The sequence below is a fragment of the Halichoerus grypus genome, chromosome 5 (genome assembly GCF_964656455.1).
Source record: "Halichoerus grypus chromosome 5, mHalGry1.hap1.1, whole genome shotgun sequence".
Lineage (NCBI taxonomy): Eukaryota > Metazoa > Chordata > Mammalia > Carnivora > Phocidae > Halichoerus > Halichoerus grypus.
This window is the reverse complement of record NC_135716.1, coordinates 2,778,401-2,803,485: the sequence shown is the minus strand read 5'-3', so window position 1 is coordinate 2,803,485 and position 25,085 is coordinate 2,778,401. Positions and strand designations below refer to the sequence as shown.

The following is a 25,085-nucleotide window of genomic DNA, read 5'->3' as shown; positions in this document are numbered from 1 at the left end:
CATTTTATGTTAGGTGTATTTCGCCAAAATAAAAGTAAATAATGTAGTATGAGGAACTTATCTAGAAATGACCTGGAAAGTCCAATCAGGAAGGTAGTGGGGTTTCTGCCCGCAGGTACTCAGTGCATCCCCAACAATTCAGCCAACCACCGCTCTTTGACACATTTGAAGCCTACGGGCGCCGGGCCGGGTGGGGCTGCAAACCCGCGCCAGGGTGTGGGCGCAGCAGGAGGCCCCAGGGCACACCGCCCCCCGCCCCAGCACGGCCCAGCTCAGGGCATGAGTCAGGAGGGAGGCAGGCAGGCGGAGATACACAGACACACAGAGACAGAGAGACACAAACAGACGGAGACCAGCAGACAGAGGAGAAACAGCAAGTCAGCAGGAGAGAGTGAGTCAGCTGACCAAGGAGGAAGTGCGCGGTCCCTGATGTTCCCCGCAGGGCACAAACAAGACTTCACAGGCGCCACTGTGACCTCTGCTAGGCAGCCCCCTCCCCCCGCACATTTCACCACCTCCAGGGCAGCCCCCCCTCCCAAGGCCAGGTGCACAAGCCCCGCCCGGCCTGACGCCCTTACCTGGGCTCCCCCAGCCCCAGGGAAAGGCATCTGTCTCCAGTTCTGGCCAGCCCCCACCAGCCACGGCTGAATCACTGTGACATTCTGCAGGACCCAGACTTCTCGGGCACTGCTTCTCACCTCCTCCTGCCCAAGCCCGCGCCGGCCCCCACCGCTGGTACCCGACACCCTTAGCACCAGGCCGGGGGCCAGGGAAGTTGCAGCCCTGGGGGAGCCGGGCCCCTCCACCCCCAACGCACCAGGAGGCATTTCACTCACCCAAGAGTCAAAGAGGGTCAAAGAGGGCTGCCTGGTGGAGGAAACGGGTTCAGAAGAAGATCCAGGAAGTGGCTCCTTTTACTGAAAAGTAACCCCCCCCGGAAAGATTTGACTTTAGTTTTTAAGGAACAAGTTCACTCTCAGTGTTGTTCTCCTTCAGATCTGAAATCTCCTGACCACGCAAACAATACCACCTGTCCCCAGGGTCTTGGTCATGGTGAGGCCACTGTCCCCTCAGAAGGAAGCACCTCCAGTTTTAAAGAGACAATCATGAAGAGGCAGGGCTTCAAGCACCAAAGTCCACATTCCTGAAAAGCCTATGGCTCATAAAATGAGTTAACACCTGAACGTATTACAGACTCAGCCGCCCAGGTCTCCCCTCCCCCAGCACAGGCCAAACGCTCACCAGCGACAAACAAAAACCACACGGATAAAGACCTCTTTACAAGAACAGCCAAAACAATTCCATCTGTTAACAAAAACTAGCTGTTGGACTAAGGTTGCAAGTTCAAACACAATCTACCTGTTGTAAATAGTGCCTCAGTTTATCAACGTAACAATAATGCTCTTTCAAAGATTGATAAACTTCTCCACAAATACTCGCCCTCCAGCATTTCTAAGATACTTTGCAGGATAAATATTAGCTTGAGACTCGCCTACAGGAGAAGTGAAAGCTGCCAAAGAAGCAGTTCTAGAAAGAAAAAAAAAACAGAAGCGGCTTCAGCCAGAGGGTAGCAAGCTGCCCCTGGCTGCCGGGGAGGAGGCGGGGCCCTTGCCCTGCGCCGCGCACCGTGAGCGCCGTGCCAAGGCTGGGCAGCCAAGCCCTTGTTACCCCACCCGTCCTGGGGCCGCCCAGCCTAGAAGGGCAGAGCTGCAGCCCTGTCTCCCGATCGGAGGCACGGCGCCAGGCCCTCCACAAACAAACCACCCGGCCTACACAAAGGCCTGGAAAATTGAGTTAATTAAAAGGAGAGATTTAAAGATAATTGTCGGGATGGAAAAGAACAAGGAACATCATAGCTTCAATCTGATTTAAACTTAATTTCCTGGAAGACAGTTAAGTAGCCTAGGTAGCCAAGGGCAGCGCGGTGAGGGGATAGCGGGCCCTGCCATCAGTGGCCGGCCCCCAAGCGCCAGGCTGGGTGGGCGTGTGGCCTGTTTGTGCTGCTAATTCCCCGACTGACTTCAGATGGCACTTACCCTTCACTTCACCTGCGGGGGTCTTTTTATGTGTAACACAGTAGTTCGCAATTCAATAGGAACTGGAAGCAAATTCAGAACAAAGCCAGCCACCGCGCAGGTGACACGTGGGTGACACACAAGTCCTCCCCAGCAAGGGACCAGCTCAGGGAGACGGCTGGGCACAGGGCTCTGCAGAGCCAGGTGGGCGGGAGGGACTGAGCACCTGCAGAGCGCAGCCTCGCCCACCACAGGCCCCCGCAAGACCCAGTTCGGGGACCTTGACTCCCACCCCCTTCATCTTCCAAGGCCACGCTCTGTTCTCCTCACACTCCTCTGGAACAAGTGGCGGCGTGCTGAACGTCCTCTCAGCCCCGAGCTAACGTGTAACGCACTTGAAACAAGTTATGCTTCCTCCCAGGACTGCGGATGGCGGGGTGGAGAGACGGGCCGCACGAGGTCCCGAATCACTAACATGGTCTCTTGTGACTGCAGACTCCGACATTCAGCCCTCACCTCCCCACCTGCAATGGGAACAACACCTCCAGACCGTGTGGAGGACCCGGTAGTGCGGAGGATCACCATGGAGCCCAAACCCTGCGCGTTCTCGGGGAAGGGAGCGGCTTTCACCCCTAAGCCCTCACGTAGACAGTGGTTGTGCCCAATCACATTTGGATAAGAGTGTTGAAAACTCCCTAGGTGAACCAAATCCGTGGTTCAACTACATCACACAGCGTGTGGTGCTCAGGTACGCAGCCCTAAAAGAGAGAAATCACAAAAGAGAGCAGAGAACAATCTAACAGAATTTAAGTTACCAAACATGGTCTAATTTTTGTTTGAACGGCTTCAAGAATAAACGAGTAATCTAATAATGGCAATACCCCTGGTTTCATGAGAACTTTTACCTAGAGCTGTCACTAAAAGAGAAAAATTCTTTGTTGGAAAAACAAAAATTTACGTTAAGAAGTGGTTCCACTCAGTTATCAGAAAGCAAGCACAGCCGGCGATTTCGCTGTAGAGGAAGGTACGCGTGCCTCGGTCTAGAATACCATGGACCCTTTTGCACGGGACCTTCCAGCACGAAGACACTGACCGCTGAGGATGGAGGTCAGCTCCGTGACCAGGGCTACCCACTCCGGGCCACCTGTGGAGTGGGCAGGCAACAGGGACACAAAGAAGCCACCTCTGGTCTAGGATAGGGTCCCTCCCTTCAAGGCACCTAAAACAGGGGTGTGGGGGTGGATGGGGAGAGCGAAGACAAGCTGTGTCACCCAAAGCACAGCCAGTGAGACCTGCCCCCCCAAGGGTGTCAGGTGGAGGAGGCCCCGTGACAACGGAGGCCAGCAGGCAAGCCTAGACCGACGCAGGGGGTGGCCATGCTCAGAGGTCCAGGCACAGCGCAGGGCATGGGCACGAGGTTTTAGATTTGTTATCAGCAGGAGCACGACAGCTGGCTCTCTCCGCTGGGACAGCGCTATGTGCTGGGCATTTTCCGACAGCAGGACCTGCCCCTGCAGGGGCTCCGCCCAGAGAGACACCCTCAAGGGGCCAGCACAGCCCAGCGGCGGGTGAGCCTGGGAGTGGAGAGGTGCCGTCCAGGAGGTCTGCATCACAAGGGGGGGCAGCAGGGCCAGGCGCTCAGGCACGGGGCTGCCAGTGCAAAGGGAGGGGCAGGAGCTTCGGCTTCACCTGGGTCAGCCATGGGGGCTTCAAGGAACCAGGAAGAGAATGGGGCAAGCATCTGGAAACATACCGGGCTGCAGGTCACAGAGCAACAGGGCTGGTAAGACCCTCGGGGTTGGTCCAGCCCCACCTGAACCTCAGAGGAGAAATGGGGCCCGAGAGGCCTGGGGACCCAGCATCGATGACAGCGACCCTGAGCAGAGCTGACGACACACACTTCTTTCTCCTGCCCTCCCAGGAGCCCCCTTGCTAAGACGTCCTCCAAGTTCCCGTAAACTGGCCACGTGTCCTGGACAGGTGTGAAGAACGAGTGTGTGCGCTCACCCACCGGTAACGAGAGGAACGTGCCACATCGTGCAGGCAAGCTCTGTGGCCGGTGGCCGGGGACAGCGCTCCTTTCACCTGCCGGCCCCGCTCTCCAGGCCGCCCCTGCCTCCCCCGCAGTCCAGCCCCCCGGCTGCACCCGCCTGAACTCACTGCCGCCCGTCGGCGCTCCCTGCTGCTGTGTCACCAGCATGAGGTATGGCCAGAACATTCTGTGTCCGGCTTGTCCCCTCCGGCTCCCCACCCCTCAAGCACAGCAAACACACACTAGTCCACACTAGTCCTCGTCCGTCTGAGGCCCTGACTACCAACCACGGCCTCCCTCCGCGTCAGCCACGTTGCCCCTGCAGATGTCACACGAGTCTGCTGTGCTCCCCTGGTTTCTGAACAAGCAGCCACAGGTCTGGGGGCCTGACCTAGCATCCTTTCCTCCTAAAGCTCCAAGCGTTACTTCTCATCTGGGCATCTGGAAGTGGGACAAGTGGGATAAGACAGGAACTAGAGGTGGCAGCCCGACACCCAGTCCAGCAAGGATCTGCCAGCCCACCTCTGCCTCATACCCAACGCCAGGTGGCCCGCAGGTGTTTCTGGCCAAGGGCACTAACCACCCCAACCACCCCTGGGAGGTCTGTTATTTTACCCCCGGCTGTATCCAAAACTCATCAGAAGTCACCACTACTCCTAACTCACAACCTCATCACCAAACACCACCCCACATCCTGGGCCTGTGCAGAGCCTCTCAGTAAGGAGTTAAGCCTAAGACGCCCCAAGGCTACCAAAGGGCCTAGGTGCTGGGAGAAGCAGGGGGCACTTAGCTCTTCTCTTCCTGGGGACACCAGCAGCAGCCTGCCTTCAAGCAGGCCGGGGAATAGCACAGCAAGATTCCCCGCCCGGCTGAAAGTTCTAGGCCCCTCTACAGCTTCCTGCCCAGCACCCTGGGACAAGCAGGAGAGGGAGGCAGAGTGGAGGGCAGACGAGGAAGCTCTTGACACTGCAGCCCAGAATGTCTCAAGCTCTCCAGACTTTCCAGGCATGAACATCAGCTTGGGCTCTGCCTGCACTTCAGGGTGGTCCCAGGGGCCCACCAGACAAGGGCACCAAAGGGGCTGCACTCAGGTCAGCCGCCCACACGCGGGGCATCGGGGACCTTCCTGCGGTGGCCACTGTGCAGCTCGAAGGCACAGGTGGCAACGGAGACCCAGGCCACATCCCGCGTGCACTCCAGAAGACCGACGGCAGCACGTGTGCAAACCTGAGTCCCAGGGTTGGAGGACGGGTGGAGAAGGGACAGCCCCAAATACCAGTGCTTCACAGAGAGTGTCCGTGAGCCCAGGCCCCCCTCCTCTGCAGCACCCACACGTCGCACGAACGACAAAGTCAGACAGGATGTTTTCGTGCTCATCTCAACAGTACGGACTTGCTCGAACAATGGCTTAAGTTGGGGCATCTGGGCAGCTCTGTCGGTTAAGCGTCGACTCTTGGTTTCGGCTCAGGTCATGATCTCAGGGTCATGGGATCGAGCCCCGTGTCAGGCTCCATGCTCAGGGGGTGGGGCGGGGTGGTGGTTCTGCTGGAGATTCTCTCTCTCCCTCTGCACCCCCACCCCGTCCCTGCCCTCTCCCTCTTTCAAATAAATAAATCTTTAAACAAAACCAATGCCTTAAGTCCTATTTTCTTCATTGGCTTTTAACTATATAAGCACTTTACCCTGAAATTCAATTAGGACAGTGACCTACGATGAGGTGACTGTCTATGAACCGTGATCGGAGAGTCCCAGAAGGGAGACCACAGCCCCAGGGGAAGCTGGGCAGACAGGGTCCAGGCCTGGGGGCGAGGGGGCAGGTGGTGCTTTCGCTGGGGGAGGAAGGGCCCTGGCTGGGCAGGCTCCGCACGCAGGCCGCTGGCTCCGGAGAGGAGGGGCTGGCCCTCGGCACGCCCCCACCAGCAGCATGGAAAGTTGGCTGGGAATGGAGAGGACGTCTGGTGTCTATAAAAATGTGCCTCCCAGGGGAGCCTCTGGAAGCAGAGACTCCATGAGACTCTCATTCTTTTCCTTATTTGCCACTCTGAAAAATAAGCCGTTCTTCCTATTCTGAAATGCAATACGGGTCAAAACCTTCCACAGTGAATAGTGACCCAAAGAAAAAGGTCACCAGATCCAAAATATTTCTCATTTGGCCAGTGGCCCAAAGAAACTCTATTCTGTTTACTTGGTTACTCTCCTGGGGGATAAAAACCTAATCCAATATCCCAAGTGGGCCCATGTTACTCCAAATTCTGTAGGGAGGGCGGGGCTGCAGGCACTTCTCACACCCTCTGCTGGGGTCCTCCTGGGTGCTAGCCCCTCTCCCCACCCCAGGGACTCTTCTCTGTCCCCACCGTGGCCTCACGTGGGAGAAAAGAACCACCCATGGAGTGAGTGCCTGTCCTGCGTGTCCACCCCAGACCCCACAACCCAGCAAGGCCGACCCCGAGACGGCAGGTGATCTGCAAAGGCCTGCGCAGAACCAGAAACGGGGCTGAACGTGGGGCTCGGCGTCTGCCAGGTCCAAAGCGGGCTTCCCTCCCCATGGCAGGACGGCTCCCGCTGGGCCTTCCCGCACGCTACGCTTCCAGTGTGGCCCAGTCGGTGGGAAGGAGCCCTCAGCTCCCACCTGCCCCACGTAGCCCTCAGCCTGAAGTCCTCTGTCATGGCAGCCACTGAGCAAGGACCCACACTCAGCATGTCAGCAGGCCTTCCTCGGGTCACGGCACCTCAAGGGCTCCCATCTCTCATCTGGAGCCCAGGGCTGTGACCTCACGCGTCAGCCAGCCCTTGCCTGTGCTGGAACGCAGGCAGCCCCCCACGACCCTCCCCAGCTCCCCCATCGCTGAGTCCCTGCCCCGGGGGGTGACGGGGTGCCCGGCCCAGGCCAGGGCGTGTCCCACTGTCCTGCAGAAGGACGCACACTCCCGGGGCATAAACCCCACCAAAGCAGCCTGCCTCAAACAGAGTTCTCTTTCAAACTGTGAGGCCCGCACTCCAGCCCCTGCGCACCCGTGCCCACGTTCCTGTAAGGTCTTCTCCTGGGATGTGCACACCCCGGGGAAAAGGACTGCCCCGGGAAACAGGCAGGAGGCAGAACCGGGACACGAGGCAGAAAGCCCCCGACACAGGCTGCTACGGTGCTGAAGCTGGGCATCTGCGGGGCTCTGCTTCTCAGGAAAGCACCAAGGCTGTCCGCGTGAGGGAGGGTCACAGTGGGGGTCACTCAGAACGCCCGCGCCGACTCCTCTGTCGCTGACTCCACGCGCAGGCAGACGTCCTGGGTCGGGTGAGCCGCTACTCACTGCGGAGCCCCGCTCACATCCTCCCGCGCGGGGGCGAGAGCGGCCTCGGAGAGGCACGAGGGAGACAGGCCCAGCACCGGCCCTGCGGGAGCCCCAGGACCCCCAACATCTCCGCCTGTGGCCCCCCCAGCTCCCCAGGAGGTGGGGGTCTGAGCTCATGATCCCTCTAGACATAAGGGACTCAGGGCCCGAGGAGGAGGAATGGCGGTGGCTTACGGCCTGGCAGCCGGCCCTCACCCCCTCTGGGGCCCAGGAAGCACAGGCTAGAGGCAGCCCCGTGTGCGGCAGTGAGGAACGGAGCGAGGAGCAGCCGGGAGGCGTGCAGCACCTGCAACACGCCTTCCCTGTATCTTTACAAGTGCCTCTTAAGTAATTCTCTACTTAAAGCGGCTTAAATCCTTCCCAGAATAAGGCGAGTCTAAGCAGAATAACGGTTACAGTTCGAAAGCAAGTGTTTCCCCATCAAGGAGCATTTAAAGCCGTAAATGGTATTAATCTGCCCCTGAGCTGGGGTCCTGCTCCCGCCGTCCTCAGAAGCCGGACCCACAGGAGCACGACCCCTTCTCCTGTTTGCCAGGAGACCCTCCTCAGCTTGTCCACTGACTGGGAGCCCTCCCCTCAGTACCACTGCATTCTAGCTTGTCCACACCTTCCCCAAGTTCAAGACCATGGGGGGGGGAAAGAGAAGTAGCTGCTCTTTACAAACCACTCATGCCTACGGTGAAGCCGGCCGAATTCAAGTAACAGTCTGAGGTCAAGGGAGGGAGGGAGAGGGGGCGCTCACGGTCTGCCACGGGGCTCTACCCTCAGTTAGTATCAGGACGCTACGAGTATCAGGCGTGGGCAGCAGAGCAGGACCCCCAGGCCACCTCAGGACCCTGAGAAAGCCGCTTACCTCTCCAGGCCACAGGCAAAATGGCGGGGTGGGAACCAAGCACCTGTCTGTCCCTTCTCCTGCACTTCCACAAGCTTTGAGCCTACAATTTAAAACCACACACCAAGGGCAATATCATCACAGAAGAAAGGCCTGCAGGGCCGGCAGGAAGCCTATAATAGACGCGCTATAAACTCAACACACCTCACTCTGTCTTCAAGACTAATTTTAACAGGGAGAAAACATAACCGCAGCTAACAAACCTTTCCTTGCGGATATAATTTACAGCACCATGACTCAGCTGCCCTGACTGCCTGACAGGTGAGGTCACCTGGATGCACACTGGTGTTTTCACCAGGCAACAACCCACACCTACGCACGGGGCAGGGAGAGCAGGCTGCTCCTGTCCCCAGCCTCCCTCCTCCAAGGTCCTCCAAAGCCCCCTCATTAACACTTCACAGCACATGTGGATTTCCCCGTTCCTTCCAGCACGCTGGCCTTCTGGCCTAACTGGCTGAGCTGCCAGTTAAGGGCAGTAAACTACAAATATGAAAGTTATTGACCTATTTGTTTAAAGAGGCTGTCCTTCTAAGCACCTGCTAAGTCTATTAACAAAAAAAAAGTAGGCCATAAAGGGTCCACTGTGCCCCCTCCTTTGCCCCACCGCCCTCCTCAAGGGCTCCCGCAGGTGCAGCAGTCCCCACACTGGGCCAAACACCCTCGGCCGGTGCTCAGACTGGTGACCAAGTGGCACTCCCAGCACCTCCACACCTATGGCACCAGTGGCCAGGTGCCCTCAGGCCTCCCAGGGCGCGGACGCCAAGGCCCCTGACTCCCAAGGTTCTCTCCCCGTCTCCTGCCCACACGTGGCTCACACCTAGGCTACTCCAAGCCTAGGCTACCTCAGCAGCTCCTTTCTGAGGCCACCCCACCCCGTGCCCACAATTCCACCTCTCCTACCAGATCTTGACTTCCTCTTGCAGGCAAGTCCCGAACCCCAAGCTAGTGCCCCCCACGGCACCAGGGGTCCAGCCTGCACACAGGAGGGGCCGACACACATCACACCCACCAGAACCTCGGGCTCTCGCACAGCTTCGTTCTGTTCACCCCCTTCTGATCCCGGGCCTCCCCCAGCCCAGCCTGGCCCTGCCCCTCCAACATAGGAGTGGACTGCCTCCAGAAAAGAACGGCGAATTCCGGTTTCCCCCATCCCCTTTCTCTTGGGAACTACAAAGTCTCTCTGTAGACACTCATCTTCAACTGCTTCATGTGGGGACAGAACTAGCTGCAACTCTTAACATCCTTCCTACGAGCCAATTCCGATTCCAGATGCCATACACACATACACTCGCTGAACCCTCATGACACTCCAACGCAGGGAATCCTATCATTAGCACCAAGTCTAGCACACAGAAGATTCAGGACTAGAAGCGTGGGGAGCACCACGGCCTCGGCTCAGCGACCCGGCCATGGCGCTCTCTCCCAGTGCCAATGTCACCACTGGGCTGGGAAATGCGGAGGGGATCAGAGGAGGTGCAAGAGCCTCATTCCAGGCCTGATTTCTGGAGGGAACCCTCCCCTGTGAGGCAGGCAGCTGGACACAGGCACCCAGAACCGCCTGGCCACGGGAGACACCGGAGTCGGTGACCTGGAGAAGCCGGCGGTGGTGGGCCACGGAACACGGGAGCACACGCACAGGGGCACGCACGCACGGGCATACACGCTTTGGGAGACGGCGTCTGGAAAGGAGCAAAGCAGCTGCCGCTGGGAGGTGGGGCTCTAGAGAGGGCTGTACTTGTTTCTTTAACTGAAGAAATTAAAACCCGGCCTGATCAAAAACCTTAGTTTAAAACAGGCCTTTACTGGGGCCTGGCTGGCTCGGTTAAGCGTCAGATGGATGCATGATTTCAGCTAAGGTTATGATCTCAGGGTTGTGAGGTCAGGCCCTGCGCTCAGAGTGGGGCCTGCTTAAGATTCTCTCACCTCCTCTCCCCCTCCCCCCACCTGGCAAGCACGCTCCCTCTCTCTCTCTCTCTCTCTCTCCCTGAGAAAAAATAAATAAACAAACATAAAACAGTCCTTTATTGGAGGGCCTGGCGGCTCAGACGGTAGAGCATGCAACTCTGGATCTCGGGGTTATGAGATCAAGCCCCAAGCTGGGTGTAGAGATTACTTTTTAAAAAGTAAATACATAAAAAATAAATAAAACAGTCCTTTACTCCACCTTCCACACATAATACATGACCCTTAGAGTAACGTGTGGAGTGGCACATGATATTTGACTCATGACTTCCCATTAAGACAGGATTCTAATCTCTAGGGCTGCAGATGGGGTTAGCAGATTGCTGAGTATTATCAGTTACTGTTCATACTAAAGCCACATTCTCTTCATTTGAAGAGTACGAAGAGGTGATTTTGCAAATGGCAAATGGGTGGGACTCTGGGCTCTTCCCAGCTCAGAAGAGCTGGCCTGTTCTGCCACGAAGCTGGCTGTCACGTGGGGAGAGACACCCTGGAAATAACGTGCATCCTGCCTCGAGGGGAGCAAAGTGGCCCCGTGCCAGAGTCCTGCAGGGGCCCAGTGGCTGTGGCCGCTGCACAGAAAACCGCCAGACCTGGGTCCTCCAGCCCAGCAGGGAAACAGGGCAAACCAGGCCCCTTGCTGACCCCACAACTCCTGTGAACCAGGAGCCAGCCAAGCACCTTCTCTGCCTGGCAGGCCCAGGACACAAGGAAGGGTCCAGAGAACTCCTGGTGGTGCAGCTTCAGACTGGATCACGGTCCTCCTGTGAGCCACATCGTCCCTCACATCAATGAAAATGAGCTGGGCGGGGGGGCGGGGGGGTGCGCCTGGGTGGCTCAGTCGGTGAAACGTCTGCCTTTGGCTCAGGTCATGATCCCGGGCTCCCGGGATCGAGCCCTGCATGGGGCTTCCTGCTCAGCGGGGAGTCTGCTTCTCCCTCTGCCCCTCCCCCCCACTCATTCTCTCTCTCTCTCTCTCTCTCTCTCTCTCTCTTTCTCAAATAAATAAATAAGACCTTAAAAAAAAAAAAAAAAGAAAAAGAAAATGAGCTAGTGGAGAGCTTGAACCCAGGCAGCCAGATGTCCTCCCCACCAAGAATTTTAAGTATAATACAACATTACAATATATCATATGCAACACAACCTACAATTGTGTCTATTACAGACAGTACGTTATGTTATATAGTTAAATAAAGAACAGCTATTACAAATTACTCTAATACACACATAGAATATGTAGTATTTTGTAACGCTATCACACCATGTCCAATGAATATGCATTTTTAAGTCCAGGGCACTCTCTATGCCACAGTACCCATCTGGCCACGGGTGAACAAGTGCAAATGTGGAAGTCTAACCCGGTGGCTCCTCTTCCAGGTCACACGTGCAGCTGCAAGCCTGACCCTTCCACCTTGGCCTGGCTGGGGGTCAGGAATGCCACCCAGCCCCTCCCAAGTTTTATCTCAATGTGACATTGCTTAATTCTTTTAGACAACCTTGACTTGACTCTCTCACTGCTAATTTTAACTACCCTACATTTCCCCACAAAGTAAACTGGAGCGTCCCGCTGTCACCATCACAACAGATTCCAACAGCCACTCGAGATGGCAGCATGCCGTGCAGGTCCTGACTCGCTGCTGCCGGACAGAGTGCTCTAAGTCCACGGCTGTTGCTGCTCGTCTTGGTCACGGCAAGGAAACCCAACCACCACCCTTGGGGTTTATCTCTAGCACACTCCTCAGGGAGAGAGACCAGCCCGAGGCCAGCACCAGCCCCAGCTGCCCGCCTGCTTCCGGAGCTACCAAATGCAGTCTTGGGCAGACCGCCGGCCAAGCAGCCCCCATCGGGCTTCCAGACACAGACCAGGCAGCCCACACTGTTGGGTCTGCAGCTGTGCTCCAGAACGGGGGAGGGGGGGGTTCCTCAGCTGAGGCCAGAGATGGGGGGCTGGGAGGGATCCTCCCCGGATGGGTGTTAGGAGACCCCTGAAGTATACACAAAATGGTGTCTCCACGCATTTTTGTGAGAAAGGTCCATACTTTCACCAGATTTTCCAAGGAATCCATGACCCAAAAAAGGTTAAGCACTAGCCCAGTTCAAAGTCGGGGAAGAGGGAAGCATCCACGGTCACACAGCTCGTTAGAGGGACTTTTGCTGTGACAAAATTACTGCATCAGCTTTTCATAACTTTTAAAAGTCGGCCCTTCCTTTTATAGTTTCCTTTAGAATTCAGCTGAACAATTTAGGTTCATACAGGGGCAAAAAAAAAAAAGGGCAGATAAACAAAACGAGAAAGATGAACTCGAAATTTAGGAAAAACTCTAAGGGCCGGCCCAGACTATTCCAGAGCTGAGAATTTTCTAGAGCTCATCAAACATCTGGTGACATCAGAAAGATCAAACCACAATGTCTAGAGCTGATCCTAAAGGAATGGACAAAAGTATGAACCGCTACAAGTAAAACGGCTGTCATTCTCTCGAACAGTCAGGCCATGGCGTCTGGAATGGAGTCCTGGGTAAATATTATTTACTTGGCTCGCCAGGGTGATAATGAGCTTGTTTTGAACCTCTTGTATATGGTGTTAGCTCATTCATTTTGAAAAGTAACCCAGGACAGACAGAGCTGGGGAAAGACTGAGCAAGGAAAACCAGGTCAGCAAAACACTGCTCTCACGTTTCATAACCAAAACACGAGCCAGGCTCCAGACAAAACCTTAACCTGATCTGCATGTTGCATTCAGCCAAGGGGTCCGGGCATCGCCTCTCTCCCTCAGATGCAGAGCACCGCTGTGCTCCTTCCACTGTGTCTGGGGTCACAGTTCACAGACACCCCACCTGACCAAGGCTCCCCTCCCTCACCCGTCCGCTCACTGCGCTCCCACTGTGCACACACCGGGAGGTCCAGACTGCTCTCCAGTTGCTTCCAGGCCACCTGGCTGCTAACCGGCAACCAGTCAACCCCAGGAAAAGAGACCGTGGCCCCCGCAGCACGGTCACAGCTACACCCTGGACCCACCAGAGCCCACTCAGCCTGCGTTTCTCAGCTGCGCTGGCCAACTCCGTTCCTTCCTTCCGCCACCTTACCAAGACCCCATGTTACCATAAACCCACAGGCATCAGCTCCCACCAAGCAGGGAACCGCACCAGGCAGTGAGTCACACACCCATGCACACCCCACCTCAGTGCCCAAGCAGGAGCGCAGGGCCGCTTGCAGTGAAAGCCAGCCCTGACCAGTCACTGCCGGTTGACCAGGCCCCTGCACAGAATGCCACCCCGCCCCCATGCTCCTGGGCCCAGGGTAGGGTGAAGCCTTCCTTGCTGGTGTCCCTTAACCCTGCCCACCCCTCTGTATGGCCCTAAGGCTCATCGCTCTACTTGCGATGCCCATCTGCTTCCTGCACCAGGACACGACAGACGCGGTGGCCAATGTCCCTCCGTGACATGGACACACACATGCGCGCAGTCGCCACGGGGGCAGAAGCTGGCAGCAGCAACCCTAACACCTCTGTGCGGTTCTTAAGATCGTTCTCAATGGGTTACCAAATCAGGATGAGAACCATCGGCCTTGAAAGGGATTCTCTGAGGCAAGCTAGAATGTGTAAGCAGATTGCAGACACTCCAGACCAGAGGCCTGCATGCCCTAAGGACCCCAACTGCATATGCATCACCAGAAATGGGGAGGAGACGCCCGTATGTGCACTTCCTTGGGGACAGTGCAAAGAAAATGGAACGCAGAGGCCACCCCACATCAACTGGAAACGTGGGCCCTGTCTGGTGCGAATTAGCAGCGCGTGGTGAAGACGGAGACCTAGTTACAGCAGCCCCGCAAAGTGCTCGGGAAACTCGGCCACCGAGTGCGGACCTGCTCTGGGAGGCATGCAGGCGCTCACGGGGTTTTCGGGCGCTCCCAAGCTCCCCGGGTCCTCCAATGGCCTGTGGTGCAGACCCATGACCCTCCTGCCAGTTTCGGGAGGGGGGGGCTGGGGCTCACAGGTGAAGGTGCGATTCACAAGTCCGAGTGCCGAAGGGAGGCAGGTCTCAGGGTCCAGTCCCTGTGGGACCTGTCCACCTTCCTGCCCCACACCTGCAAACCAGCTGGGAGGTATGGCCCAAGGGCACATGACCAGAATTCCTAGGGTCAGGACTTCCCAGGTATGTGACCAGCAGCCAGTCCCTTGAGTCCACCAATAAAGACAAGGAGATCTCATTTTTAAAATGGAGATAACATTTAAACTTAAAACAGCGCTGCGGTGAGTCATCAGGAGCTGTGCGTGTCAACTCGAGGACACTCGGCAGATGGAAGGTCCAATGGACACTTCCTTGAGCCCCTCCCACCTGTTACCTTGCAGGGGAATCCAAGAGCAGCCGGTCTGGAGCATCCCTCTTCCGTGGTAGCCCCGGCGGGTGTACAAAGGTGGGGGCTGACAGGCTTCAGCCAGCAGCTGCCCCTCCGCAGGCCCTCTCTCGTGAGCCGCCGCAGAAACCGCCCCCAGAGGGGCTGGGAAGGCAGCCGGGCAGGCCCATCTGCAAGTGTGTGCACCCTGATGTAGGGAGCGCTAAAGGCAGCTCCTTGTCCCGGTGACCAAGCCACAAGCCGGCAGGACACTCACGTGGATGCCACTCACAGCGCACAGCCCAGGCATCGAGCCGGGACACGTCTCCTAAGTTGAAAGGCCCTGAGAAGTCCAAGGACTCCACACCAGCCAGCAGGGCATCCGGGGGCCCTGGCACTCTGGCTCCGACACAGAGCCCTCACCCCCTCCCCGCAGCGCAGGCCATCAGCCTCTGTCAAGGCCACCATCCAAGCTCCACAGGGTCTTTTCCTTGGCTTGTGACAAGCAGTAACCCAAGGGGGGTTGTCACTCATTAAAACAGATGCAGCTGAAGCATACCCGACTTCTACTGTCCAAACCAGAAACCACATCCTCGGGCCCCAGGGTCAGGCTCTGTTTCTCCCTAAGCCAGTTACATGGGCTTCCACCTCCAAGAAGCCCTCCATGAAGGGGCGCCTGGGTGGCTCAGTCGTTACGCGTCTGCCTTCGGCTCAGATCATGATCCCAGGGTCCTGGGATCGACCCCTGCGTCGGGCTCCCTGCTCCATGGGAAGCCTGCTTCTCCCTCTCCCACTCCTCCTGCTTGTGTTCCCCCTCTTGCTGTGTCTCTCTCTGTCAAATAAATAAATAAAATCTTTAAAAAAAAAAAAAAAGAAGCCCTCCGTGAGGAGCCCCGCCTGAGGGTGGTACGAATTATCTTCTGTGCAGGACAAGCACTGTATCATCACTCCTGTCTACGTATTATTCTTCAGCTGGGGCCTTGCTGCTTAGGCTCAAACCGCTTATGCAGCTCCCACGGTCCCTCGTACATTTCCTAGCAGAGCATTCAGTCAGGAGAGAGGATCCCAGGCGGGGTTCATAAGATCTCTGGGCATCAATATTCTCATCTATAAAACAGGGATACCGCCACTTCCATGCAGAGTGGTCAGAAAAACCCAGAAGTTAACTCTGAGTCTAGATGGCACTTCACACAGAGCCTGGCCCACAGCCACACTGGCAGGGGCCTCTCCAAGACAAAGATGCCAGTGGGATCACTGGGGGGCTACTCCATCGACACGCAGGGAGGACAGCGGAGGCCCAGCACGCCAGGGCTCAGAGCACAGTGCCAGCACAGTGCTGCCGGGGTCTCACGGGGACTCAGCTGAACAGAACTAACTAGTCATTAGAGTCCCCCCAAGTTTACCACCCTCGAGTGGAAACACGATCTGCTCAGCAATGGCCTCAGTAAGTCCAGATTCTTCTTCACATTCTTCCCCATATAATCCATTTGGTGTTTTACAACGTTTGAACATCGCAGCTATCCCCTGCCCCTCAACTGGGTTATTAAAACCAAGTGGAGGGGGCGCCTGGGTGGCTCAGTTGGTTAAGCGACTGCCTTCGGCTCAGGTCATGATCCTGGAGTCCCGGGATCAAGTCCCGCATCGGGCTCCCTGCTCAGCAGGGAGTCTGCTTCTCCCTCTGACCCTCACCCCTCTCATTCTCTCTCTCATTCTCTCTCTCAAATAAATAAATAAAATCTTTAAAAAAAAAAAAAAAAAACCAAGTGGAGGGGCGCCTGGGTGGCGCAGTCAGTGAAGCATCTGCCTTCGGCTCAGGTCATGATCCCGGGGTCCTGGGTCAGGCTCCTTGCTCAGCAGGGAGCCTTCTCCCTCTCCCTCTGCTGCTCCCCCCGCTTGTGCTCTCTCTCTCTCTCTGTGTCAAGTAAATAAATACCTTAAAAATAAATAAATAAATAAAGCCAAGTGGCCCCTGGACTCCCACCGCAAGGGACTGGGATGCCGCAGTGCAGTGAGGCCTGGCCTTCAGCCTCACAGCCAGCCATCTGGCCGGGGAGGAGGCAGTGCCGTGGGGAGGCAGGCCTGGGATCCCCGTCCACATCTGCAGGGCTCCAAGCCGAGGCAGAACTCTGTGGGCGAGAATAAATCACCAGAAGGACAAGGTTCTGAGGGGATCACGAGGAAATCCATATTAAAACTGTAAACTCGTTTCCAAAACCGTATCAGAAGCAGGCAGAAACCACGGCCTGCATCTCCTTGGCCCCCCCTCTCCCACAGACCCACAAGATTTCATCAAAAACGTATTTGAATTAGAGGTCCAATGCGCTATCCATTGCTATTGGAACTTTACAACCACAAACTGACAGCGACCACGAGACTCTTATCGGCACACACACCGCGTCCCCTCTGCAGAGGTTGCTCAAACGGTCAGGAATTAACCAAGGACTGATAACCGGCCCCCACAGAAGCTTCCATTCACTTGTGTCTTCTGGGATGGTGCAGAAAGCACTGTCTCTTCTTACTTATTTCAACTGGCTAGCTCATTCGAAAACATGGTCCCAATTTTATTTTGCATTTGATTAGTGTTAAACATCATTTCATTTTGTGAAAGCTTACCGATGTTTTATACACACTATAGTGAAGACAAAAACATGATACCCCACACCGCAAAGACATACTCCTGACACATCTGTAAACCCAGGTTTTCATTGGGGGGAGGCGTGCCACACACCTCTGGGGCTCAGGACTACACAGGAGACCTACGGGCCGGTGCCCCACGTGTGGGTCCCAGGGTTCACCCCCAGGCTCAGCCACTTACTGTGTGGCTTTGGACAAGTGACTTCACCTCTCTGCGCCTCCTTTTCTGCTCTGTAAAATGCAGGTAATAGCGGACCACCCTCATTGGGTTCTGCAAAGAGAGAATGAGGCTGAGTGTTCTGCAAAGGACTTGGCCTCCTAGATTATTTCTCAGGGCCTGCTAAGTGCCAGGAACAAATACTCATTATGCTTCCCAGATTATAACACAGAAATTGAAGCTCAGAGCAGTGGGTTGCTTCTGGGCCAAGGTCACAAAGCCAGGAATGGCCCAGCCAGGGATGGAAATGGTCCCCGCACCCCGAACAACGCCAGCCTCTAGGACGTTTCTGCTGCAGAATAAAAGGTCCAGGGCCCCTCCCTATCCTCTTAAGAATTAAAAACACTTCAGACATCTGAATAATTCAGGGATGAGCCAGACATGTTTGAAACAGCCCTGAGCTTTCCTTCAGCTTCCCTGTCCCACTAGGCTTGCCGGGCCCATGCTGGTAAAGCAAAGAGCAAGACGGCTTCGACTCTACAATCCATCCCCAGCACCAATTCGGAGCTCCCGCACATGGGAGTGCTGAAGGACAGAGAGGCCGCCTCCGTCGGGAAGCTCTGGCTCCATCCAGCAGAGGGTGGTGGTGTGCAGGGCCTGATGGGGAGGATGTTGTCCTCCAAGCTTCTACTGCAAACGGTTTTACATAAGCAAAGAACCACTAACAGTTGCCCTGTTATTCCAGTTCTGCGCAGCATGACTGGCTGGGAGTAGACTGGCATCTGAGTCAGGCCCCAGGGGAACCGCAGGGTTTCTAGAACTGAACCCCTCTGTGCGGGGTCACCTGGGTGCCCCTGTTCACCTTCACCAGGCCGAGCCTTTCTCTTAGCCTTTGTTTTATGAGCCTGAAACCTTGATTTCCTTGTCAAGGCCCAAAATGCTAAGAATGTGTAAACAAGGGCTTGTGCTTAAGAGATCAATGCGGCGGGGGGTGGGGGAGGCGCACCTGGGTGGCTCAGTTAAGTGACTGCCTCCTGCTCAGGTAACGAACCCAGGGTCCTGGGATCGAGCCCCACATCGGGTTCTCTGCTCAGCATCGCATCTGCTTCTCCCTCTGTGACCTCTCTAGCTTTCACTCTCTCTCAAGTAAGTAAATAAAATCTTTAAAAAAAAAAAAAAAAAAAACCTCAATGGAGGTCCACGAGAGCGCTGTCCCACCCGTTTCCCCACCAGGGTGGGTCAGGGCTGTGAGGCCTCGCCCAGCGCTGCTCCACAATGCTTGGAGAAACCACAGGGTTCCTAGAACACGATCCTAGAACTAGCTCCTATCTTCACTTAACCCTCGGAACAAAGGCACTGCCTCACAACCTGAGGACCCGACCTGTTCCCAAATATTTACAAATCCAAATTCGTGGTGAAGCATTCTTAAGTGGATTCTTAACAGCCAGCCCTGAGGACAGAAGACAGATAAAACTTCAAGCTGACAGACATTACCAAAATCCCAGGAGCTGGGCGAGCGGCTTGCTTTCTTCCCCCCCAAAACTGGACAAAGCCAGAGACCCCTTGTTACTTGGAGCCTCCCTGTACGTCGTAAAACCATCCCGCAATACAAAGTTCTACAGCTCTCAATCCAAGGCACTTTCTGTTTCTGGGCTAACAACAGTAACCGTTATGCTTTGAGAGCATCTCCAGCTCGCCTGAGAGAGGACCAGCCCAGGACTTTCAGTCTGAGGAAGTTCTCGGGTACGTCTGGGCTTCTCAGGGACAGAGGCCCCACCCCTGCAAACCCCATGCAGTCGGGCTCCTCCACAACCCCAGGGACCTCTCACTCACCCCAAGAGCCCTCACCCTAGAGGGAAGCCAACAACACACCCTTCTCCTCCTCCCAGAACACATCCTCTTGCTTCTAAAAGCTTCCGAGAAAGGAGACCAGCACAGCGGGCTCACTGGATTCCTGCAGGACAAAAGCCTCTTTGGCATCCAACACCCAGCCAAGCAGTCTTGTCTGCTTTTAACACATCTTTCCGGAAAATTAAAATGTAACTCAAGGCACAATCCCATAGGCTTAAATTTTAACCCGACCAAATACAAACGCATTGCCCCTTGACTAAAACATACATGTTTAAGAGATCTATCATCTTCTGCCCTTCAACACGTAAATCTAGAAAATACGCATTTAAATATTAAAGTACACATGGGTCAGCACTTAACGTCATCATTTAACGAAGTGGCAAACGCTCTTTACCCCTCTGCCCACCAAGCACAGTAACACAACGCAGTGGAAGCACTTTTGGGATTCTCAGGTGGGGTGCATTTGAGAGACTGAACGTACGGATCTCAATGTCCCAGACACGACTGCCTGAGCTCTGGCCAGTGGGGGAAGCCCCAGCCTTCACTCTCACTTCCTGCCGCTCGAGCAGGAGGCACTCCTCTCAGAGAATGTTCCAGCAGCAAGGGTGTGTCCGAGGCACCATGGGCAGATCCCTAATTCCTTTAATTGGACCACCACTCAGCTCTTTAAGACATGCCTTTCCAATGTATTTTTACTTTGTGCATTTAGTAATTATGAAGATCAGTGACACACTTATGCTTCTGTAATCAATTTTATATTGGTAATTACAATGACAAAAAATGCTTCTGGTTGGGGTAAACACAGCCTTATGATCACAGAATCATCATGGTTTAAACTCCAAGTATACACTTGTGTCACGGGTGTGAAGGACGATCAATGAAAGACTCTGATGTGTAAAAGTGTGTGACATTAGAATCAAACTCCATGACGGGAAAATGGAGCAAACATCCAAGTTCAAGAAGAAAAGAGATGCACGTGTTATCACCATTAACAGTCTGCTCGGTTTTTAAAGGGTGGTAGTGGTTATCCAATCAGTAGCATACTTGGTATTGGATCCTTCCAAGAGCAGTCTGTGAATTTCAATGTCCACAGATATACACTAGACATTACATCTAATTCTATTTAAAATTAGCAGTAAGCTCGATGTCTACTTAGAAATGCACCCGTAGTTTTCGAAGTTATTTTATGGAACATGAGCAAAAACGTCTGAAGATCTCAGCTGGAAGGCAATACAACTGTGAAAGACCCATAATCTAACGAGCTCCCCCCACCTTATTATGTCCAGTGAGCTCTGGATCAACAAGTTCAACTTGGGCATTGAGACGGCAAAACCCCTCCCCCCTCAAAATAATTGGTGGAAAAATATTTCCTTTCCATTTCAAACCAAAAAAAAATCATACTTTTGGATAGATTTTCCTACAATGATGACTAAAATGTTGGCAATGAGAAGCGTATTTGTTGTTTCCTGGCCTTGCAATGTCCAACTGATGGCTCGAAATTGCGAGATAAGATTTGTATGTGAAGTACAGTGACCGTGATCACAGTGATCACCGCGCTGTCCCATCTCCCCTCTGTCAGCCGTTTTAGGGGTCTGCTATGTATTTTGCACTCAAGACTTTCCTGCCTTTACAAAGGGAAGCATTCGGTTGCCAATCGATTCATTCATCCGGCTCCGGGATTCAGAGGCAGAACCCCAGGAGAGACCCTCAGGCAAACCCCCAAAAACACAGAGTGAAGAAGGAGCCACACCACGGAATCCAGGTCAGAAAGTACTTTCTGAATGCAGCAAAAGAGAGCACCCCTCGGGCACTGGTTCAGGAATGCAGTTTTCCTCTCCGCCAGCAAAATCCTTCAACAGGTTTGGGAGGATGAAAACACCAACGACCTCGGTCTGAACAATGCTTCCCTCACCTGGGCTTCAGGCCAAGCAGGGGTGGGAGGGCAAGGTAGCCTCGCTCGGTAACTAGAAAAGGCTCTGCAAAGCCCTCTGGCTGGGGTGGCGGGTGGCGGCATGGTGGCATCCCACCTCGGGACGGCCGGCACTCCCCTGCCCAGGCCAACGTGCACCCTCGTCGGGGGTCCCCTCCAGAGTCTGCCCCTGCCCCTGTGCGGCCCCAAACTGGCGACACCGAACTCAGAGCCCTCCTCGCGCAACTTCGTGGTTTCGTGTCCTTTCCCGCAGCCTCCCTCACTCCGCCTGCCCGTCGGCGAAGGTGGGGACACCACGCCGTCCCCCGCAGCCGTGGAGGGGCCCCGCAGGAGCGCCAGGCTTCAAAGGAACTCTCTTCGTGACATGAAAACAGTAAGTGGATTACGCTGCTGCCCTCGAAGCCTGTGGACGTTTTAATCTTCTTAAAATGTCTCCTCTAAAAGTCACTTGCCAAGGAAGGAGGCTCACAGACGCTGTTAGGCCCCCACTAAGTGTTTCCAATGTTACCGCTACCCCAACGGCAGCGGGGTGGAAATAACTATCGTGCAGACTGGTGAAGTCGGACTTTTGGCAAGCTTCCTTCTGATTTAGGGCCGGGAAGCTTCCTTTGCACACAGTGAAAAGATCCACAATCCCCCCAGGTCGCTCCAAGGGCCTTATTTCACAAAGGCCTCGCATTTGATACCTTTAATAAAAAAAAAAAAAAAAAAAAAAGCCACTCGAAGCACATTTTGAAAGTTCCATGTTTAAAAAGATCCTTGTTCATTGATTTTGGTGGGGTAATTAAGCGAATCTAAACAAGGGGGCCTTGTGTGGGCGCCCGTGGGGGAGGTGCGAGGGGCTGGCCTGGGCCGGTGAGCCCCCGTGCAGACACTGGTTGCTTGGCTCCAGGGTCCTCTCCCGCCCCCTGCCCCCAACCCCCCTTCGAAACGATGCTCTTCATCTGGGAGGCTTTTTCCCTCTGGTCAAATTTCCACTCAGCAAAGCTACGATGCTCTCACGTTTCCTGGCTTGGAGTGGAAGCAGCCCTCCTGATGGTGTTCCACTGAGCGCACCTTCAGCAGCAGACTGCGTGTAACAGAGAAATCTGGGAGCCAGAGGCAGCAGCTGTGGGGCGGCATCCTCCCCAGGAACACGGCTTCCAGCACTTTCCGGCTCCACAAATTACAGACAGGGCGCTGCCAGGGGTGTTCCCGAGCAGGGCACTGGCAATTTGGGGTTGTCTGCCACCTAGGACGCTAGCCGGCCGCCCTCACTCGCGCCAGGCCGCGAGGCTGCTCGTCCTGAGCCACCCCTAACGGCTCCACGGGGCTGGGCTCCCGGGGCTCGCGGGACAAGAAGGCAGAGGGCACAGGGTGCAGACGGGTGATAGGGCCAAACAGGCCCCATGGTCGGAAAATAACAGCAGAGCCCAGACCCCAGTGCAGCCCTCGGCTCTTCTCCCCACCATCCCTCTGACAACACAGAGAAAACCAGTCCAACATCAAGCAACCTAATCGCTGGCCAAAATACCTTCTTGGACTCCTTTCCTCCATCGGGGATGGGGGAGCTGCCGTTGCCGCAGCCCCTCCTCCCCCGCAGACCTGCAGGGCGGGATCTCCGGGCTCGGAGGGCTGGGCCCCTTTCCCAGACTCCTCCCGCCCATTCCCAGCTCCCCTCCTCTCCTATACGCAAAGTTGGAGAACAGAGAGAGCCCCGGGATGTTAAAAGCTGCAAAAGCCACCTTGGAGCGCACCCAGTCCAATCTCGGCTCTGCTTCGCCCCCACCTCCCATGCGACAGGGGCCAAGGCTGCAACACTCGTCTCTGCAAGGGAAGCAGGCCACTGGCTCACTGCCGCCCCCCCCCACACCAGCGGGTGGGCAGCCTCCCCTGGGGGGCACCCGGGCCACAAAAAACCACCACTAAATACCTAATATGCATTTGAAATGCATCTCAAAAGATCCACCTCTTTCCTATACAGCTGCTGCCCATAAAAACAATTAGCCTACAGGGACTGAAATTCCTGATTTTTCAGACAACCTACTTCCCCACCCTCCCACCAGAGAGCACTTGAGATCTGGACCAAGCCTGGGTCTTTCTACCTGGGGCCTGCATGGCTCCAGGCTACAAACGCTGCCACTCAACTTCAGGCCGATTCTGCAAAATCTCTCCCAAGCCTCAAATAAACTCTCTTTTTTCAAATACTTAATTCAGATCTAGCCAAAGAGCAAGGAAATTATTCATATTTTTTTAAAAGAGGTTAGGGATTACTGTTTGACACCCAACCATTTATTACACTTCTTAATAAATAAACCAATTCTCCAGCTTTTTATGTTCTTCCCCTTTTTTTCAAGCACAAAATAATAGAGATGACAGATTCCCCGGAGCCCTACCTGTCTGTCCATGGCCGGAGAGTGGTATGAGGTGGTCGTAGTGAAGGAAAGTGCAGGGCACATACACATAACACTGCCAAGATCCAACCTGGGTTTCCCCAGCAGAAATGGACTTCGATTCTGACAATCATTTGACCCCACAACAACTGCTTCAGTCACTCATCTTCCAAACCCTCCTCCCTTCCCAGGACCTAGGGCTAGGAGATGCCCCAATAACCAGGAGCTCCAAGGCCCCTTTTGCTGGAATTAGCTGAGGTATCCAATGGGGCTGGGTGGCTCAGTCTGGCCCATCAACGCCCCCATTGGAAAAACAAAACAATCTCACACTCCCCAGGAGATCAACTGCCCTTTCCCACTCCTCCCTAGCAACCCTGCCCCTCCCCCCACCCTCCACTTTCTAGAATCATTATAGATAGCTAACCAAGAAGCTGGGCCTTTGCCAGACCACCCCCCCTCATTTTGATATACCTCCCCTGGAAAAGACCTCGGCTGGAAAGTGCTCCCCAATAACCCAATCAAGAGCAACACACCTTGGGGAGGAATGGGTTAAATTCGAGAGCTCCAGGAGGAGGAGCTGCTCGGGAAAGGGAAGCGGTGCGGAGATGCAGAGAAATGTGCAGGGCAGGGGCTCCGGACCTGGATGCACAGATGCACTGGCCCCTCTCCTCCAGGGACAAGCCTGGCCACAGGAAATAAAGGTGTCTTCAAAGGGACAGACCGGAGGACAAGCACATGAGACACAAACACAGGCACAGCCCAGGGGACAGCTTGGAGCAGGAGGTGTGGAACGCTGGATGGGCGTGCTGAGCGCGTGTGTGCTGGGGGGCAGGGGAGGTGGGCTGACGGCAGGCAGAGAGGACAGGCAAGGGCTGGACTCTCAGAGAAGTTGGGAGATAGGTGTCAGGCCGAGGAGGCAGGACGGGGTCGGAGCCAAGGGGGCGAGGCTCCAGATTCCCCTCTGGGTAGAGAAACCTGAGGAAACAGGGGGTGAGGGAATGCTGTGGGGCGAAGGGGGGGCCGGATCCGTGGGAAGGTGCACACCGTGGGGAGGGGGCCCGGGATGCTCCAGTAGGCTGCCGGGACGGGAGTGACGAGGGGCAGGTGCATCCCGGGGAGAGAAGTAGGGAGGCCGAGGATGAGGCGGGAGTCCCGTCGGGAGTCGCGCCCGGCCGGGTCGTGGGAGGAGTCGGGGTGTGTGTGTGTGGGGGGGTCTCCTCCCCGGGGACGAGATGCCCGGGCGGGCTGGGAGCGGGACCAACAGCTCGAGGCCCGATCGCGCGGAGGTGGGGTGGGGAGGCGGGAAGCGGCAGGTGCCGGCGCCCAGGTGCGGGGCCTGGGCGGCGGGCGGGCGAGGCGGCCGCTCACCTGTCTCCTCCGGCCGGGGCCGCGGGGGCGGCGGCGCGGCGGGGCGGCCGGGGCGGCCGGGCCGGGCCGGGCGGAGGCGGCGGGGGCGCGGGGCCCCGGGCGCTGGGGGGCGGCGGCGGCGGCGAGGGCGGCGGCGGGGCCCGGCGGCGGCTGCTTTCGGCCGGCCGGCCGGGCGGTCAGTCTGCGAGCGACG

The 25,085-nt window shown here is 55.8% G+C and overlaps 1 protein-coding gene across 4 annotated transcripts in view; it reads right to left on the bottom strand.

Annotated features, from left to right (window-relative positions):
- Nucleotides 1-24,955, bottom strand: part of SLC45A4 (solute carrier family 45 member 4) — a 74,996-nt gene extending 50,041 nt beyond the window's left edge. The window contains exons 1-2 of one of the 4 annotated variants that reach the window (XM_078071933.1): nucleotides 24,893-24,942; nucleotides 837-917 (exon numbers count right to left, since the gene is read on the bottom strand). The gene's annotated coding sequence lies outside the window, so the exon portion shown is untranslated. Of the gene's footprint in view, nucleotides 1-578; nucleotides 600-836; nucleotides 918-1,359; nucleotides 1,502-24,892 lie in introns of those variants that run through there. The other 3 variants (XM_036109461.2, XM_078071934.1, XM_078071935.1) reach the window with 3 other exon arrangements.
- Nucleotides 24,956-25,085: the final 130 nt, after the last annotated feature.